General features: G+C 43.6%; 1 long non-coding RNA gene across 7 annotated transcripts in view; it reads right to left on the bottom strand.

The window, feature by feature from the left end:
- Positions 1 to 18,128, bottom strand: part of LOC137521583 (uncharacterized) — a 296,776-nt gene that overhangs the window by 244,437 nt on the left and 34,211 nt on the right. For all 7 annotated transcript variants that reach the window (XR_011022156.1, XR_011022153.1, XR_011022157.1 and 4 more), the window contains exons 3-4: positions 17,551 to 17,674; positions 13,245 to 13,320 (exon numbers count right to left, since the gene is read on the bottom strand). This is a non-coding gene — a long non-coding RNA (uncharacterized lncRNA). The remainder of the gene's footprint in view (positions 1 to 13,244; positions 13,321 to 17,550; positions 17,675 to 18,128) is intronic.

Raw genomic sequence — 18,128 nt, 5'->3', positions numbered from 1 at the left:
CATGCTTCACAGCAGCAGACTGATGGCACTGTATCACAGCAGTATGAAGAATTAGCACATCAGCTGCTGTAGCACAAACTTCACCCCAGACAGGACAAATTGACTCCAAGTACATTACAAATCATGATAAAAGTACAGAAGTATTATCTGATCAGCAGTTATAGAGCTGATAAGCTGTGATATTACAACAGCAATGGCTCCAGATCAGCTAAAAGAATGAATGAGGGTTGGTTCAGACGGATGGCTGCCGGCGGCTCGTTTAGCCAATGCTAAAAGCTTGTCTGCTTCCATAAAGAGCTTAGCTGAAAAGCATTTGGCATTGGTTCCCTATCATTGTTGAGTATTGAGCACCAAGGCGGACACTGGACTGTGAAGACAGCCAACGCTAGACATTAAACCCAACATCTCAGAAGACTTGATTGACCGAGGCGCGATCGCCAGCAGCCAACATTAAATGCATTGAGATGAACACGGCCATTAATCTCAACACAGGACAAGGTAGATCCTGGCAATAAATGCTGTTAAGTGGGAGCAGCTGACCAAAAACCAATTACATTAGTACATAGCAAGGAAATGAGCAGCGCTACTTAAAAACAGACTAGTGCCTACCTGCAAAAGAGTGCAAGCCCCACTTGTGGGGTCGAATACACACCGAGCATACACATGACCTGTCTACCACTAGAGGAGGATGTTGGTTTCCATTAACAGCTTGCATGCAACCTATTAAGTACTCGTCCCTCCCACTGCGAAGAAGTCAATCCTCCATGGGAGGGGCCTAACACTAACTAAATCCTAACCTATGTATATGCATAGCCTGGGTGCGGCTAATCAAATAAAATCGAAAATTGAAAATTGCGCACAAGGTGGATCAGCGCAACACCAGGCCGCCTCCGAATGGCCTCCATCAGAGATGCGCTGAGCCCCCCCAGGAACTACAAACGCACCTTGAACCCAAACAGAAGCTACGCATATATAAGTAGCGCTGCTCATTTCCTTGCTATGTAATAAATGCTGTACACAGCTGTCGACAGTCGTCCGTCTGACCTGACCCTAAACTTAAATCTTGGTCTTGTTTAGAATAGTTAAAGAGAACCCAAGGCCCAAATGCATTACAAATAAAGATACTTACCTAAGGAGGAGGCTTCCCATGCAGTCCTCTGGTCCCCTGTTGCTGCTCGTGTACCTCCAGCTGATTGGGGCCGCACTCCTCATCTAACACGTTTGTGGCCGTGCTGCAGCCGTGCCTGTGCAGTAGCACAGTCGCTTGTGCATGAGCTCTGCCCCAGCTTACTGTGCAGGCATGGCTTTGTACTCGTGCAGATGCAGTATGGCTGCGCTCATGCATGAAGAGAAGTGCAGCCCAGATCAGACTACTGACAAGTCCTTGACGGTAATCTTTGGAGGGACTGCACTCAAAGATAGGGAACCATAGGACAGCATGAGGAAACTCACTGTGGGTTTCATACTGACCTAAATAGAGGGAAGGCTCTGAATAACATAGAGCCTTCTCCGTTCTCAGTCTATCCAGTTGTTCCTGTGCCATGACTATAGTAAGTTATTTGACCTGCTAGGTCTTTGGTGCTCCTTGGGCAGCCTTTGAAACTAATTGTATACCGAGTAGATCCAAGGGCAGTGTAGAGGCTTCCTTCCCATGGAGGCACATTTGAGCATGGTGGTTGCTGTGCTCTGGCATGATATGTGACAATTTTTATCAAACAATGAAGCACATGTGTTTACAAAGCTGCTATTCAGCTGCATTAAATTGTTGCCAAGAGGCATTCACTGACCAGCAGACTGGAGGCTGAACTGTGTGGCATACAGTATGTGAAGTTCAGCCATCCATTTGAAAAAGACCTATGAAAGATCTTCATCAGTCACCTATGCAAATTTTGTAATGCTTTGATGAAGGCAATGTTACACAAGTGGGTATTATAGGACTATCAATATAGAATATACTATATATCAAGATTTAATACTCTAGCAAAATGATCAGACTATGCAAACACAAGTCTGGACAATGAGAACATGTAATTTATCAGTTAATTTAAAATAATACAGAGTTGAATTAGTTCCTACAGATTCCCCTAATTATACCCCATCTGTCTACTATCATATTACATGCTTATACACTGCAGTACAGGAATTAACATCTAATATGTCACCGAGGCAAGTCTATACAGCTGCTTTCCATGTTGTATGGATAGTAATCAGAAAAGCTTGCAGTTGGGAAGTTTAATTTACTTGGCATGAAGACACAAACATTCATTTACTTGGCATTATATAATAATAAATAACGAAAAAATTCTAATACTACAAAGAAGAGTCGTATGTTGGGCATTAAGCCAGTTATAGTCTACATTTTTATACCCACACTTGCAGAGATGCCTACATGTTATGTAAATTCCAACACTAAACTTTCTCCCTCATTCTTCAGAACCACACATACAGTGGGGCAGCACGGTGGCGTAGTGGTTAGCGCTTTCGCCTTGCACTGCTGGATTCCCGGTTTGATTCCCAGCCAGGTCAACATCTTCAAGGAGTTTGCATGTTCTCCCCGTGTCTGTGTGGGTTTCCTCCGGGCACTCCGGTTTCCTCCCACATCCCAAAAAACATACAGATAAGTTAATTGGCTTCCCCAAAATTGGCCCTAGACTATGATACATACATTACACGATACATACATAGACATATGACTATGGTAGCGATTATTATTGATTTATAAAGCGCCAACATATTCCGTGGCGCTGTACAAAGTAAGAAACAAACATGGGGTACATAATACAGACAATGGTGTACACTAATATACAAGATACATAATTAGTGACAAAATACAAAAAATGATACAGCATACAGAATACAAAATACAGAAGTGGTAATGACAGTGATAAAAGTAACATGATGAATAAAATGTATAATGATTTCCAAGACACAAAAGGAGGAGAGAGCCCTGCCCTTGCGAGCTTACAATCTAAAGGGAATGGGGGGAAACAAGAGGAGGGGTAGTATACGATAAAATATATAAAGGCAGTGTGTTTTAGGATACCTAGTAGGAGTGCAATTTGGTCTTAAGACAAAGGGAAGTGGCCTAGGGTAGCGCATATGCTTGTCGGAACAAATGAGTTTTTAGAGAGCGATTAAAAGTACCAAAGGTTGGTGTTATAAACTGTTCTTATCACCTTGCTTCGACACCATCGTCTCACAGACTGTGAGATCACTTGACTCTCCACACAGCAAACAGTAGATAGACTTTCTCAGGCTTCTTCAATGTTTACGTTATTTATTCAGGACTACAGAAATACAGATAGATACATTCATCATATCCTAGCCATGCCAATCTTCATGTTGCGTTACAAGCTCGTGATTAGACTCCCTACTGAAGTCACTCAGGCACTTCTTGCTAACCTACGTTCCACTAAACTACCTATGTACAGCAGACATTAGATCAGATTACATAAGGGAAGAACATGCTTAGAGGTCCCAGTCGGCCTTGGGAGCTAGTGCGGAAGGAAGAAGCAGAAGTGAGTTCTCCATTGCTCGCTCCAGATTTAATACCGACTAGGAAAGAGTTAAATATGACATCATCTTCGCCACCCCCTATATCAGTCTATTGGTGGACCCACTCGTGGTGTCATCATACCCGCCTACTCGATTAATAATCAATGAGGCATTTGACATACATGCAGGAATGTGGATATTTACAAAACATGGCTGATGTTTATTGTTCCATGTCCAGGTCAGGGAGACCTGCGGCCTTGTTCAGAACAGCTTCTTGGTATGTTCTAGTTCTGCTGACAGAACTGCAGATTTTCTCTCTACAGAGAAAATCCCCTTAAAGGACAGGTCTGCTCATCAAGCCTTTTTGACTAACTCAGTCCAAATAACTGAGGCCTTCTTAAATTATAACAGTTGGCGAGTGACGAATGTGTTGTGGGAGGGGATTCCAGAGAAGAGGTGAAGCGCGTGCAAAATCTTGTAAGCGGGAATGTGAGGAGGTGATTCTAGAGGAGGACAACAGACGATTGTGTGCAGATCTGAAATTGCGATTGGGTTTGTATCTGGAAATGAGTGACGATATGTACCGGGGAGAGAGATTGTGGAGAGCTATGTAGATTAGGGTTAGGAGTTTGAATTGGATCCTCTGGTTAATTGGCAGCCAGTGAAGAGCTTGACAGATTAGCGATTAGATTGTGAGCTCCTCTGAGGGACAGTTAGTGATGAGCCTATACATACTCTGTAAAGCGCTGCGGAAGATGTTGGCTCTATATAAATACTAAATAATAATAATAATAACAACCACACATACAATATCTCCATATCCTACTGTGGACATCAAGTGCTTTAACTTGTGTGGGCATGTAAACCAGAGCAAAACAGCTAACATTATCTTTGTCCTATAAGACGAAGACATAATAAATATTTATATTGCGCTTTTCTTTCTCAAACTCAAAGCGCCTGAGCTGCAGCCACTAGGATACACTCAGTAGGCATTAGCAGTGTTAGGGAGTCTCGCCCAAGGACTCCTTGCTGAATAGGTGCTGGCTTACTGAACAGGAAGAGCAGACATTTGAACCCACTTCTCCTGAGTTGGAGGCAGAGGCATTCAGAGGCAAAGCCCTTAATCATTACACTATCCAGGCACTATCCAATCCCCCTATAACTCATTCTACCTTTATTTACATTTTTTTTAAAGTTTCCATCCCCCCCAAAAATCCAACCAAGCATTTTGACAAACTTTACAAATTAATTATCTTCCCATGTACTCATATCTCTAGGGAAACGAATTCACCAATAACTCTTGAATTTTACAGCAGAAATCATTCTCACGGGACTCAGGGCCCTTTTCCACTAGCAGTCGCTAGCGTTCACGCTGAACGATAGCGACTGCTGAATCGCAAAAAGTAAAAAATTACCGGCGATTTCCCGACATTTGCGGCCGCGATTTTGCTATGCTATGCACTGCATTGCAAAATCGCGGCAAATATCCCTCTACGCCGTGATCGCGTTTCAGGCAAAAACGAATCGCGGTAGTGGAAATACCCTACCGTGATTCCTATGTTATTTAGCAAACCCTAGCGATTGTAAAATCGCTAGCGGTTTGCGATTCCGCTAGTGGAAAAGGGCCCTCACAGTGACAAAGTGTGTTGCCCAGAATAAATCTTTTATTGAAGCAGGGCAAAGGATATCTCACAAATAAACTAAGTTCCATCAACGGGAAAGTCAAATAACTTTATGTATAAGCTAGAGCAGGGGTCCCCAACCACCGGACCGCAGGCCACTGCCGGTCCGTGGGCAGTTTTCCGGCGGGCCTGGCCTCTCTCCCCCACGCCGCTCCTGTTACCTTAAGAGCTGGCGTCCACTTCCTCTCATACATTCCCTGGTGGCATCTCTCCTCTTTGCAGCATCTTCTATAACAGCAGCGCGTCCCACGGCTGCTGTAAGGAAGGGAAGGAAGTGGGACAGCAGTTCCCATGGTAACGACGATGTATATCACCACTACAGGAAGCCACTGTCCTGTTTCCTTCCTCTTTACAGCAGCTGCGGGACGCACTGCAGTTATAGATGATGGTGCAAAGAGGAGAGGGACCACCAGGGTATATAAGAATAAAAGAGGAAGCAACCGCCAGCGCATAAGGTAACAGAAGCGGGGCCGCGCGGGGAGGGGGCACTCAGGGCACCTATCCTAACTACACTGGAGTAACTATACTAGCTATACTGGGCTAACTATACTAGCTATACTGGGCTAACTATACTAGCTATACTGGGCTAACTATACTAGCTATACTGGGCTAACTATACTAGCTATACTGTGCTAACTATACTAGCTATACTGGGGTAACTATACTAGCTATACTGGGGTAACTATACTAGCTATACTGGGGTAACTATACTAGCTATACAGGGATAACTATACTACCTATACTTGGGTAACTATACTACCTAACTAACTATACTGGGGCAACTATACTACTTATACAGGGGCAACTGTATTAGCTACCTATACTGGGGGCAACTATACCTAGATACCTACTTACCTATATACTACAGTCCAAATCGGGGAATTCAGGCTACCACCACTAAACCCCCCCCCCCCCCCCAGACCCCAGAGAAAAGTTTGGTCTGGATAGCTGTCCCCCTACCGTGATTCCTATGTTATTTAGCAAACCCTAGCGATTGTAAAATCGCTAGCGGTTTGCGATTCCGCTAGTGGAAAAGGGCCCTCACAGTGACAAAGTGTGTTGCCCAGAATAAATCTTTTATTGAAGCAGGGCAAAGGATATCTCACAAATAAACTAAGTTCCATCAACGGGAAAGTCAAATAACTTTATGTATAAGCTAGAGCAGGGGTCCCCAACCACCGGACCGCAGGCCACTGCCGGTCCGTGGGCAGTTTTCCGGCGGGCCTGGCCTCTCTCCCCCACGCCGCTCCTGTTACCTTAAGAGCTGGCGTCCACTTCCTCTCATACATTCCCTGGTGGCATCTCTCCTCTTTGCAGCATCTTCTATAACAGCAGCGCGTCCCACGGCTGCTGTAAGGAAGGGAAGGAAGTGGGACAGCAGTTCCCATGGTAACGACGATGTATATCACCACTACAGGAAGCCACTGTCCTGTTTCCTTCCTCTTTACAGCAGCTGCGGGACGCACTGCAGTTATAGATGATGGTGCAAAGAGGAGAGGGACCACCAGGGTATATAAGAATAAAAGAGGAAGCAACCGCCAGCGCATAAGGTAACAGAAGCGGGGCCGCGCGGGGAGGGGGCACTCAGGGCACCTATCCTAACTACACTGGAGTAACTATACTAGCTATACTGGGCTAACTATACTAGCTATACTGGGCTAACTATACTAGCTATACTGGGCTAACTATACTAGCTATACTGGGCTAACTATACTAGCTATACTGTGCTAACTATACTAGCTATACTGGGGTAACTATACTAGCTATACTGGGGTAACTATACTAGCTATACTGGGGTAACTATACTAGCTATACAGGGATAACTATACTACCTATACTTGGGTAACTATACTACCTAACTAACTATACTGGGGCAACTATACTACTTATACAGGGGCAACTGTATTAGCTACCTATACTGGGGGCAACTATACCTAGATACCTACTTACCTATATACTACAGTCCAAATCGGGGAATTCAGGCTACCACCACTAAACCCCCCCCCCAGACCCCAGAGAAAAGTTTGGTCTGGATAGCTGTCCCCGAGCTGAAAAAGGTTAGAGCTAGAGGAACAGCTCAACAGGGAGAGGACACCGAGCTGTGTACAGTCACTACAGTGAACATGTTTGCCACCTTTTTATTTTTTAAAACATTATCATAAAAAGTATGTACTGTGAATACATGTCCCCATCATCCCAATCAATAAGGTTAAGCACTTTATCCACCACTACAGTATATATACGTCCTCTGTGACTTCATCTAAGCCACGAGGACGTAGAAATACGTCTTGTAGCAGAAGCAGTGCTGTGCAGGATTGGGCTTGCTCCTGTGCACATTTCTGGCATTATCTGATGCAGCAATAATTGGTGAACGGGAATATATGTTCCCCGCGCTAATGAGATTGATTTTTACCATTCAAAATACTATTTTCTCAGTTCATAATGAAATATACACTCTGTAGCATTATTTCAGAATCAAATATCTTCAACATAAATTGTGACAGGAACATAATCTAAGTTTTGTGATAAACGGTAAGAATAGCCAAACACAATTTGTGGATTTTAACTACAGTGACACTTTTTATTTTTAAAATGGAATTGGTAAAACTGAGAAATAATGTGCTTTTTCCTTGTTTTCCCATTAAAATTCATAGAAAACAAAATTGTTCGATGGAAAAAATGGCATACAATGAAAGCCTAGTTTGTCTTGAAAAAAAAAAAAATTTAATTTCTGTGTCATAAGTAGGGATAGTTATTGCTGATTAAATAAGGACATAGCTAAACTGTCAAAACTGCTCTGGTCCATAAGTGGGAAACAAGGTCTGGATGCAGAGTGGTTAAGAAGCAGAAAGTCCTGTGGAGAAGGGGGTGGACTGCAGCAGGGAACTTCATAAAGTGATAGTTGTCGCTGACACAACATATGAAACATAACAAACTTTATTACATCAAAGACAGTCCTAAAACATGGATTTTAATCCTCATATTACAATACCAAAACCAGAGAATCACACCTCCATAATTCAGCGTAGTGCAAGTTCTCTGTATCAATAAATACCACTTAGATTGGAAAAAAATAAACAGCATACATTTACAGATTGCAATATCAAAAATGAATCAATAAGCTAGCAAGTCAAGAATCGTCTCTGAAATGGCCACAAAAAATAAAAAGAATGCAAGCTGGCTTCAACCGAAAGCAGTTCATAAAATACCATTCACTTCTTCAGGAATTCAAACATTCAATCATTGAATTCAGCCACAACATAATGGTACAATGGATTATCTTTGGACTGTAAGCTTGCAAGGGCAGGGCTCTCTCATCCTTTTGTGTCTTCTAATTTGTTATACATTGTATTAATCATGTTCTTTTTTGTCACTGTAATTACCAATTCTGTATTTTTGACCAATTCTGTATTTTGTATATTGGTGTACACCAATGTCTGTATTGTTTTGTACCCCAATGTTTGTTTCTTACTTTGAACAGCGCCATGGAATATGTTGGCGGGTTATAAATCAATAATAATAATGGATAATGGCAATAGTTCTTTGGAAGTGAGAAAATCGTACTAGGCTCCACCTGTAAGACCAGACTGTCATTTAATGACTGAAATCCACCTTTTATGACTTTTAAATAACATTTATGTTTCATATATTGTGTCAGCAACAACTGTATCACCTTGTCAAGGTTCCCAGTGGAAATCAGGTTGATGCATATGTAGAAAAGCTTCTGTGATGTTCCATTCACTGCAGCCGTCCTGTGTACATTTACAGTAAATTAGCATCTGCGCAATAGCCAGAAATAGGCAGACCTGTTAGGCTGGATTCCCGCAGTACTCATTACTTATACCTTATAAAGTGTACCTGAAGGGGGAGAACCCCCCCCCCCCCACAGAATACTGTACTTACCTCAGTAGAGAGAAGCGTTTGGATAATCCAGAGGCCCCCCCCCCCCCCTCGAGCTCGCCGTTCCAGCTCGGGGACCCTCTGACAAGGGCTTATCAAATAGGTTAGTGCTGCTGCACTCCCATCCGTGTGAGAGCAGGCGCACTGTACAGGCACAAAACAGCCAGCACCTGTGCAGTAGGACAGAATTCCTCATGCTTTGCTTTTTCCTTCCATGCAAGAGCAGCCAGCTCCATGCTACTGCACAGACGCGGACCATCAGTGCACCTGCGCATTACAGCCATGCTTGTTCACAGACAGGAGCATGGCCACTAAGAAAAGAGGAGGGTTCTGGCATCCAGCGATGGGTTAAATAAGGATCGGAGAAGCTTCTGGAGGATTAAGGGGCTTCCCTCTATCTTACTTTTTTATTTATTTAAACTCAAAGGTTGCTTTAATGCGTTATAATGTACAGAAGGTACTTGCAATAATTCAGATGTAGGAGTGTAACTGTGGTTACCCACAATGCGCGCTGCAAATGATCTCTTTATGCCCCTGAACCCAGGCTTACATCCAAAACCACTGGTGTATAGCAAGCTTACAGATTTACATTTTACAGAGCTACATCAATCCCACATGCAGACAGCCTGTTTCGGACGGTTGGCCCTCCTCAGTGCATGGCATGGATTGATATGGCTCTATGGGATAAGGCTTGGATCAGTACAACAAAGTAACTAAGCAGCTTGGGGTGACCCAAAACCACTAGGAAAGTATAGGGGACTAAAATAGACCAAAAAGCCCCCCTACTAAAAAGCAATGCTTAGTGTGGTTTGCCTTCTTAAAACAGAAGATACTTGCAATAATGCTGATTTAAGAGTGCAACTATGGTTACCCACAATGCAATGTTTTAAGAAGGCAAACCACACTAAGCATTGCTTTTTTAGTAGGAAGGCTTTTCAGTCTCTTTTAGTCCCCTATAATTTCCTAGTGGTTTTGGGTCACCCAAGCTGCATGGTTACTCTGTTGTACAATACAATACAATACAATAACATTTCTAAAGCGCTTTTCTCCCATAGGACTCAAAGCGCTTAGGCTCTCTCAGATTCAGTAATTGGTAGTAGGATGAAGTGTTCTAGGCCAAGCCTTATCCCATACAGCCATATCAATCCCTGCCATGTACTGATGAGGACCAACAGTCCGAAACAGGCTGCCTTGCATGTTGGGTTGATGTGGCTCTGTAAAATTTACAGCTATAGGCTTGCTATACACCAGCGGTTCTGGATGTGAGCCGGGCATCAGGGGCATAAAGAGATAATTTGCATATTCAGCAAAGTGCATTGTGGGTAACCATAGTTGCACTCTTAAATCTGAATTATTGCAAGTATCTTCTGTTTTAAGAAGGCAAACCACACTAAGCATTGCTTTTTTTAGTAGGGGGGCTTTTCGGCCTCTTTTAGTCTCCTATACTTTCCTAGTGGTTTTGGGTCACCGCAAGCTGCTTGGGTACTCTGTTATAATGTACTGCGATGGACAGTGCGCATAATATAACACACATTATTTCAAAGCCTGGTCAATATCTAAAGAATGTTTACATCTTCGTATATGTAATCCAAGAATGTACTGCATGCTGCAAAGTAGAACAATGTGATCCATTGCAACGCAGAGATGTGAGCAGGCCCAAAGGATTGCATGGGCAGTGGGATCACATGAAGAATAATTCTGCACCCTAAGAGGTGGTAGGATTTTCTGCTCTTATTTTTGTTTATCATAAAGGAGGAAGACTTATTAACTGAGATGCTGAGGTAAGGTAGATCCAGGAATGTAACTAGAGGGGAGCCGCCCCTGCAGTCGCTCTATCAGAGCTGTGGAGGCCCCATCTACTGACCTTCCCTTCCTCTGATACAGGGGACTATACGTCACATCAGGCGTTTGTGTGGCTACACCTGTTATGGGTGTGAAGAGCATGATGGCCACACTTGTTTTATGACCTTTGTGAGATGGGCCTCAAGGTCGAGAAGAGCACCAAGGGGAAGCACAGGAATTGGGGTCCCCACCAAAGTTTAGCTGGGGCCCCATGAATTGTAGTTACGCCACTGAGTAGATCAGTAGTAAACTGCTCTGGTTTTACTTTGTGTTCTGTGCAACAAGTTTGATAAATCTTCCCCATTGTGTTGAGGAAAAAAAAAGTCAGTAAGCAGATGGGTGTAACGTTAGGCAGGCTTCCTGAAGCCATAAATAAAAAACGTGATAATACAAGGTGACAGCAGAGATAAACTAAAAATAACAACATACCATATACATTATGAGAAAAATATAAGTATTCTGGAAAAGTATACAATATAAGCATAGGAAATACCAGACAGACATGCTGTGTTAACCAAATAGCTGCATCATAGCAACAAGCCATAGTCTAACAAGCCTCTTCTTAATAACGTTGATTGTTTAAATAAAAGATCGACATGTATGAGTTTGAATACAATAAGTGACACCAGTGATACACATCACACACCTATCAAGGCATAAAAAACACCCTTTGCCTCTTTTCTTAAATGTATAAGTTAAGAAACAGTAATGTTCTTTAACTGTAAAAGAAATATTGTTTAATGACATACAAATGTCAATGACAACAACCCTGATCCCCTAGTTTGTGATTGAACAAGTTGCTAGACTGCAAACTAGCGACACATCACTTTCTTCCTGGGGGTGTTGTGTGTGTGTGTGTGGGGGGGGGGGGGGGGTGCAGATGGGCTTGCCCAGCGGTGGCAGCATTTGGGGGGCTCGTCTGCGCCCTGCCCCCCCTCACCCCGCCATTGGTGTGTTTGCTCCCAGGACATGCAATTTGCACCACAGGTAAGTAAATTCGCAAAGGTGGGGAATCTATCCCCTGGGGGGGGCAGCATGGGTGGTTCCCCCGGGCACCGGCCATGTCCGGGGGGGTATACTGGCCATGTTCTCTCGCTTCCTCCCTCCCTGAGGGGCAGTTGCGGCGCTCTCGGGCAGTGGATGCCTTGTGGGGGTGTCTGCGCTGCCCTTCATTTCTTGGGGGTACAAGGAGGCCTACACGCGGCACCCCTGTTGAGATGCAATATATTGCATAGGCCAACTCCTGCAGGAAGAGCAGGTGGATAGTTTAGATCCTGCATATTCTGGTGGGCAAATGCAATATGCAAACGCTTTGCCATTTCAATTAGTCAATTGACTTGAGGCAGCCAGTATTTACGTCCGGAGTTGACTGGTCAGAGCACACATCCCTTTCTCTTGTGCAGCATAGCGACACATCTGTACAAGCCTTGGCCCAGCAATGTCCCCCAAGGCTTTAAACTTCATACCCGTACTGGAAGGAACTTGATTGGAGCTGGCCATCTGACCACATCATAATGCAAAAAATTTAAGTAATCTGCACCAATAACCATGCCTGCTAGCTGACCACATCTCAGCTGAATCTAGCATGTATACAGCTAATTCAACCTCCCCACCCCCAACATAGTTTGGTTCTGATACCAGATTGCTAAATGACACAAGTGAACAAGCAAAAGACAAGCAAACTGTAGTCTCACTTACTCTGCCTGCCAAAATCTGCTTGTTCGTGCAGCACACGGTTGTCCCTCCTCCCCTCTCCAATGAACAGTACACACCGTTCAGTTACAGCTGCTCTGCGCATCTCTGTGCTGGTTATTCCTCACAGGGTCGCCCTGACAGTCATGCACAGATGTGGCAGGTGACACTGATTGTTCTTGAGTGTATAACATTTTAGACTAGCTTAGGCTGCATTCTGGTTTCATATCAGTGACTTCTGAGCTTGTGGCTGATTGGTGGATGCTAGGTGGGTGATGTTCTGCACAATAAAATGTCATCTAATATCTGAAATTAGCAATTAATACAAACTACATTGCACTGTATGTACTGATGTGTAATAATCTGTCTGATTTTGTTCATTCAACAAATATTATGAAAATCAATCATCTGTATTAAATGGCAAAAAATCATGCCCATGTGCTGACATCAAGAATTAAGAGATTTGGTACACCTATGGAGTTTCGTATCCAGATGTCTTTTACGAATTCACAATCTATTTATGACATTTATGTATGGTAATTAAGTTGTACCCCAAAAATTACGCAATTCTCCACAGTGTCAAAGAACTGGCGCTATATATGGTAAATCCAAAGTAATAATAATACCACTCACTGTCACTCAAAGAGAATTTGCAAGGGAGTTTTGTTTTTGCTTGAAGTTCATGACCTTTGCAATTGCTTCCCTTTGCCTAAAATACAATAGTCACACAAATGAACATTAAATTATCACCCAGATTATATCTCTTTCTACTAGGCACACTGCAAATATACCATTAATAGCAGCAGGCCAAGCATATGTACAGCAAGTACAGCAAATATTTATTTTCACACCTCCAAACTAATCTCTCTCCCGTGATTAGTGCATTCATTAAAAGGTTAGTGAATTCTTTTTAAGTCAGTGCTGTTTGTTGATCCCTATTAGCAAATTAATTCCCTTCTCTCCACTTAAGATCAGTTAGACAAACTTCTGCCAATTACTGCAAATTCAAAGCAGTGACATTTCTCCTTACTTCCCCTGTGACAAACACACTGGTCTTCACACCTCTCCTTCCTGATGTGATTTCAAAGGTAAGCAGCCTTTACTTGAATTTAACATGTGCATTGCTGTTTATCCTGTCTTAGTTCCTTTTACCACTGATGGAAAAAAAAAAGATCCCCAAAGCTTCCACTGTCTCATTTTACAAGGGAACACAAGCCAGTTGCCAGCACGTGCCATATCCTATAAACTAATGTTGCCCAACGCCTGCACTCCAGAATCCCAACTGGTCAAGGATATTCCTCAGTGGGAACAGCTGAACCAATTACTGTAAAAGTCACAAAGACTAAGGGCTCTTTCACATTAGGGCAGACTTTGTGCGTTAACGCAAACGGCAGCCGTTTGCGTTAACCAAGGTAAGATGAAAGTCCATAGACTTTCATTTTACCTTTCACACTCGACGCTGCGTTTCGATGCGTTGCGGTTCCGACGCACCCGGGCGCAGTTTTTCCTCCAACACACCCGCGAGCCGGCGTTTTCCGTCGGGTTTAATAACCAGCTACCGCCGCTGATTGCGTCGCACCGCAGATACCCGACGACACGCCGCAGGCAGACAACGCGTGCAGGAGAACGGCTCCTGTTCGCGTTGTCTGATGTGAAAGAGCCCTAATCAATGATTATGACAATCTAGAAAACAATCTATAGGGGTAGTTAGACACTCAAGTTGAAAACCACTGCCACAAGTATGAGGCCTGATTGTGAACATTTGCCCCATTTTTGCTGATAACTAGTCACATATATTACTGGGCTGGCTGTATTAGTATTTGTGAACTTTCTCCACAGGCCACTTCCAGCAAAGCCTGGTACACAGCTTCAATTTGATTGAAAACTACTTTGAAAACTATAAACAGATTGTGTAGGAAAACTCATATTACATGAAGGTGGTCAGGTTTTTGTGGCAGCCACAAGTGGACAGTAATTTTTGCTCCCCAGGGAGCGGTGCGCTTTGCGCGATGTGGCAAAAATAGGCGTGGCCATAGCGTGATGTTGGCGGAGCCACCAATCCAGTATAGGAAGTCAGATGTCCCCCCTCCCCAGTCCAGTATAGGAAGTCAGATATCCTCTCCCCTCCCCCAGTATAGGTAGTCAGAATTCCCCCCTCACCCCTAGGCTTGTATAGGTAGTCAGGAGTTCCCCAACAGTTCCTCCAGCGGAGTACAGGTAGTCAGGGGGCATCCCCCCCTACCCCCCTTCTGCAGCGGCCTTAGTCCTCTACTGTGCCCTGTGACGCCCGTGGCCCCCTCCTGTCCTGTAGAGTGCAGAGTTGCAACGAGTACTCACATGTCCACGATCCAGCACCAAATCGCATTGCTCTCCTCTCCCACTTAGCGCCTAGTTACCATGGTTCTGCCTGGCGCCTTGCATGATTTGTCATCATGAGAGGCGCCTGCTGAAACTACGGTAACCAGATGCTAAGTGCCAGAGCAGAGCAGTGCGATTCGGCGTTCAATCGTTCGTGGACATGCAATTACTTGCCGCAACTCTGCAGCTCGGGAGGGGGCCGCGGAGCATCACAAGGCACAGTACAGGGTAGCCCAGCACAGGAGGCCTGAGGCCCCTGCAGAAAGTAAGGCCCCGAGCCACCACGTGGGTGGCTTGTACCTTGGCAGCGTCCCCGGAGGTGGTAAATTTGGCCAGTGATTGATAATCAAAATTAAAGGTGTGTACCAGGCTTACGATTCAGGAGCTAACCTTAGCTTTAAAACTCCGTTCTTTCCATAAGACATCTCTTGGTGGAAATTGTAAAACGAGCACTGACATCAGAGGGCAGCTGATCATGCAGGCACAACCTGACTGACCTCAGAGCATTCAGTCTACTTTTGGACTGCCCATTGCTATTTTTTGTTTGTTCCACAAATTTTAACTGTGATTATTACTATCAAATTTAGTATTATGGACCTCTGTGTCTAAATGCAGTAAATCCCTCGTTTACATATTTTTTATTTAAAGCAAATCTCCAGTCACAGAAATAGGTGGTCTTCTAGAGCTTCCCACAAGGCTGATGGGGGTAATCAAAGCCAGTCCCAGTGAGTTAATTCTAAAGCCTGTTTGAGCTACTTTATAAAGGGTTCTGCTCCCTCACCTCATTTTCAAAATCATAAACATTTTCCAGCCATAAGCAATGTTTAGAGTTAGTGTTGTGAAGTAGTGCCGCACTGCAGTGGTGTTCCTTTATCCAATCATTAATTTACTTGATGCAACCCTTCAGGGAGGTGGTAAGGTTGTGTGCAGTCTAATGTCGGTTCTGCGATTTTCCACTTGTGATTGCAATGGATTTACCAGACTTAAAGGACAACTATCAGGGAATACTTATTACCCATAAATGTACTGATGGTGTCTAAGCACTGGAGAGCCCTCCTTCACACAGCCATGTGCAGAGAGCAATGGGGGGACCAGTAATTAGATTTTGTCACATGTCTTTACAGAGTGGCGGCCCTTGTGCAGCAGTGGGCTCTTCAGTGCTCAGACGCCCTCAGTATATTTATGAGTCAGCATTATACAGGTACAGCAAGGGGAAAGGGGACACTCATTTATTTTTAAAGCTACAGTCTTTTACTACAAAGTCGCTCCTATTCTAAACAAAACTTATTCTTTGATAGTTGCCTTTTAAACTAAGTTACAGTACCTGGACTGTGAGCTGCAGGAATTGAACTGTGAGTGTCCTTCACTTTCTACATATAAAATAAAACTTCAGAACATTTTTTGTTGTTGTTTAAAAGAGTGTACAAACAGATCCTATGCAAGCAGTAAGAGGAGTTTACATATGCCTGTTTTGATAGGATCCATTTGTTTAGTTCTAATGAGTGGAACTGAAGGCTGTGCAGTATACAATACCGGTAATTCTGGACACAGAGATGGATCAGCCATGCAGTGCCAGTGAATGTCTAAGGAATTAATAGAAGCTTATGAGAGCGGACAGTGTCGGTTCTCACTAAGCTGTTTTCCGAATACTTTCCTGCACTCTTCTCTACTCTCACCTGTCTTATATCACCTTCTGCGCTTGTAACCACCTGCTGCTCGAGTCCACTGCAGAGGACAATCATTGCTATAGAGATCAAAGCCCCAGCAAGAGCATTATGGGGCTTCCCATTGGATTGGTGCTCTCCATTGGATTGCAACAGACCAATGGGATTCTCCCCAGGAAAGATTCTCATTGGTTCACCCTGGGGAGGAAGGATTCCTATTTATCTGTTGCAATCCAATCTGGAGCACCATATAATGCTTCTGCCAGGGCTTTGATCTATATAGCAACAATTGTCCCTGCAGTGGACCTGAGCGGCTGTGGACCCGAATGGAGGCAGCAGTGGATCTGATGGGTGGAGGCAGAGTCGGACCAGATGCACAACGATGCAAAAGGTAAATTAATTGACAGAGACTGCGAATGACATTGCGTGGGGCACAATGTATCCATTCAGGATATGCTGTAAACGCACCATATAGCGTTGCCTATTAAACCTGTCTTTGAGTCCCATCCACAGTACACGTGTTTTGGGCTATAAACACACCTGAGACACTAATTACCCCAGTTGTGCTTATGTGAAGTTACTGACAAACAAGCCTGGTTAGTGGGGCTAAAGACAGTTTTGGGAAGAACCATTCAGAGGTATCTGTGTCACCATGATTTTCTTTCACAACTCTAAACAACATAGCTAGGTAAGCTTTAAAAAACAAACAAACAAAAAAAAACTTAGGACAGCTATAAAATGTGTACTGTCTCAAAAGATTAGCCCGAGTTCTATTTTTCCTGCTCTCTCCAGTATAGATACCACATATACACTATGCCATGCTGACTGATCTTGTTAGCGTTTATTTCATAGAGTCCTATCTGCATTATGTGCTGAATTGGATCTTGAGCAGCAAACACAAATAAAAGCTGACATACCACATGGCAGGGAAAAGTCCAAAGGGCACGAAACCCTAGTGAAGCAATTTATTATCCACCGGACATCAGCAGCAGAAATAACTGCAATCTTCTCTCTTTCTGTACAGCAGCGCAGGAGACATGTCTGAACATGAAATGAAAAAGAAAAGGCTATAAAACAGAATGGGCTGAAATAGTAATGAAAATGTGCAGCAAGAGAATACAGAAGAAAGTCACACATTTACACTTCAATTCAGAGAACAATTGTCTTGTGTAAGTGAAAGGAACAGTGATGGCTTGAATGGTAACAGATAGCTTTAGGAAAGAGACATTAGACCTGCCATAGACAGTCCTGACAATTAAACAGGTAGGAATACACATCTTCTGTGCTATGAGAAGAATGGATTTAGGTGCCACTAGCATACACAAGAGCATTGTGCAGAAGACTCAGATTAGCATCCTCTGCATTTGTCTGTATCTCTCTTGAGGATGTTACCTCCTCTTTTACTACTTGAAAATACAACCAGTCAAGTGAGTGAAATAAAGGGCCTAATTTACATGTGTGATATGTGCAAACAATGAAAATGATACCTCCTCTT

This window comes from Hyperolius riggenbachi, chromosome 1 (assembly GCF_040937935.1).
Source record: "Hyperolius riggenbachi isolate aHypRig1 chromosome 1, aHypRig1.pri, whole genome shotgun sequence".
Taxonomy (NCBI): Eukaryota; Metazoa; Chordata; class Amphibia; order Anura; family Hyperoliidae; genus Hyperolius; species Hyperolius riggenbachi.
This window is presented reverse-complemented; position numbering and strand designations above follow the sequence as displayed.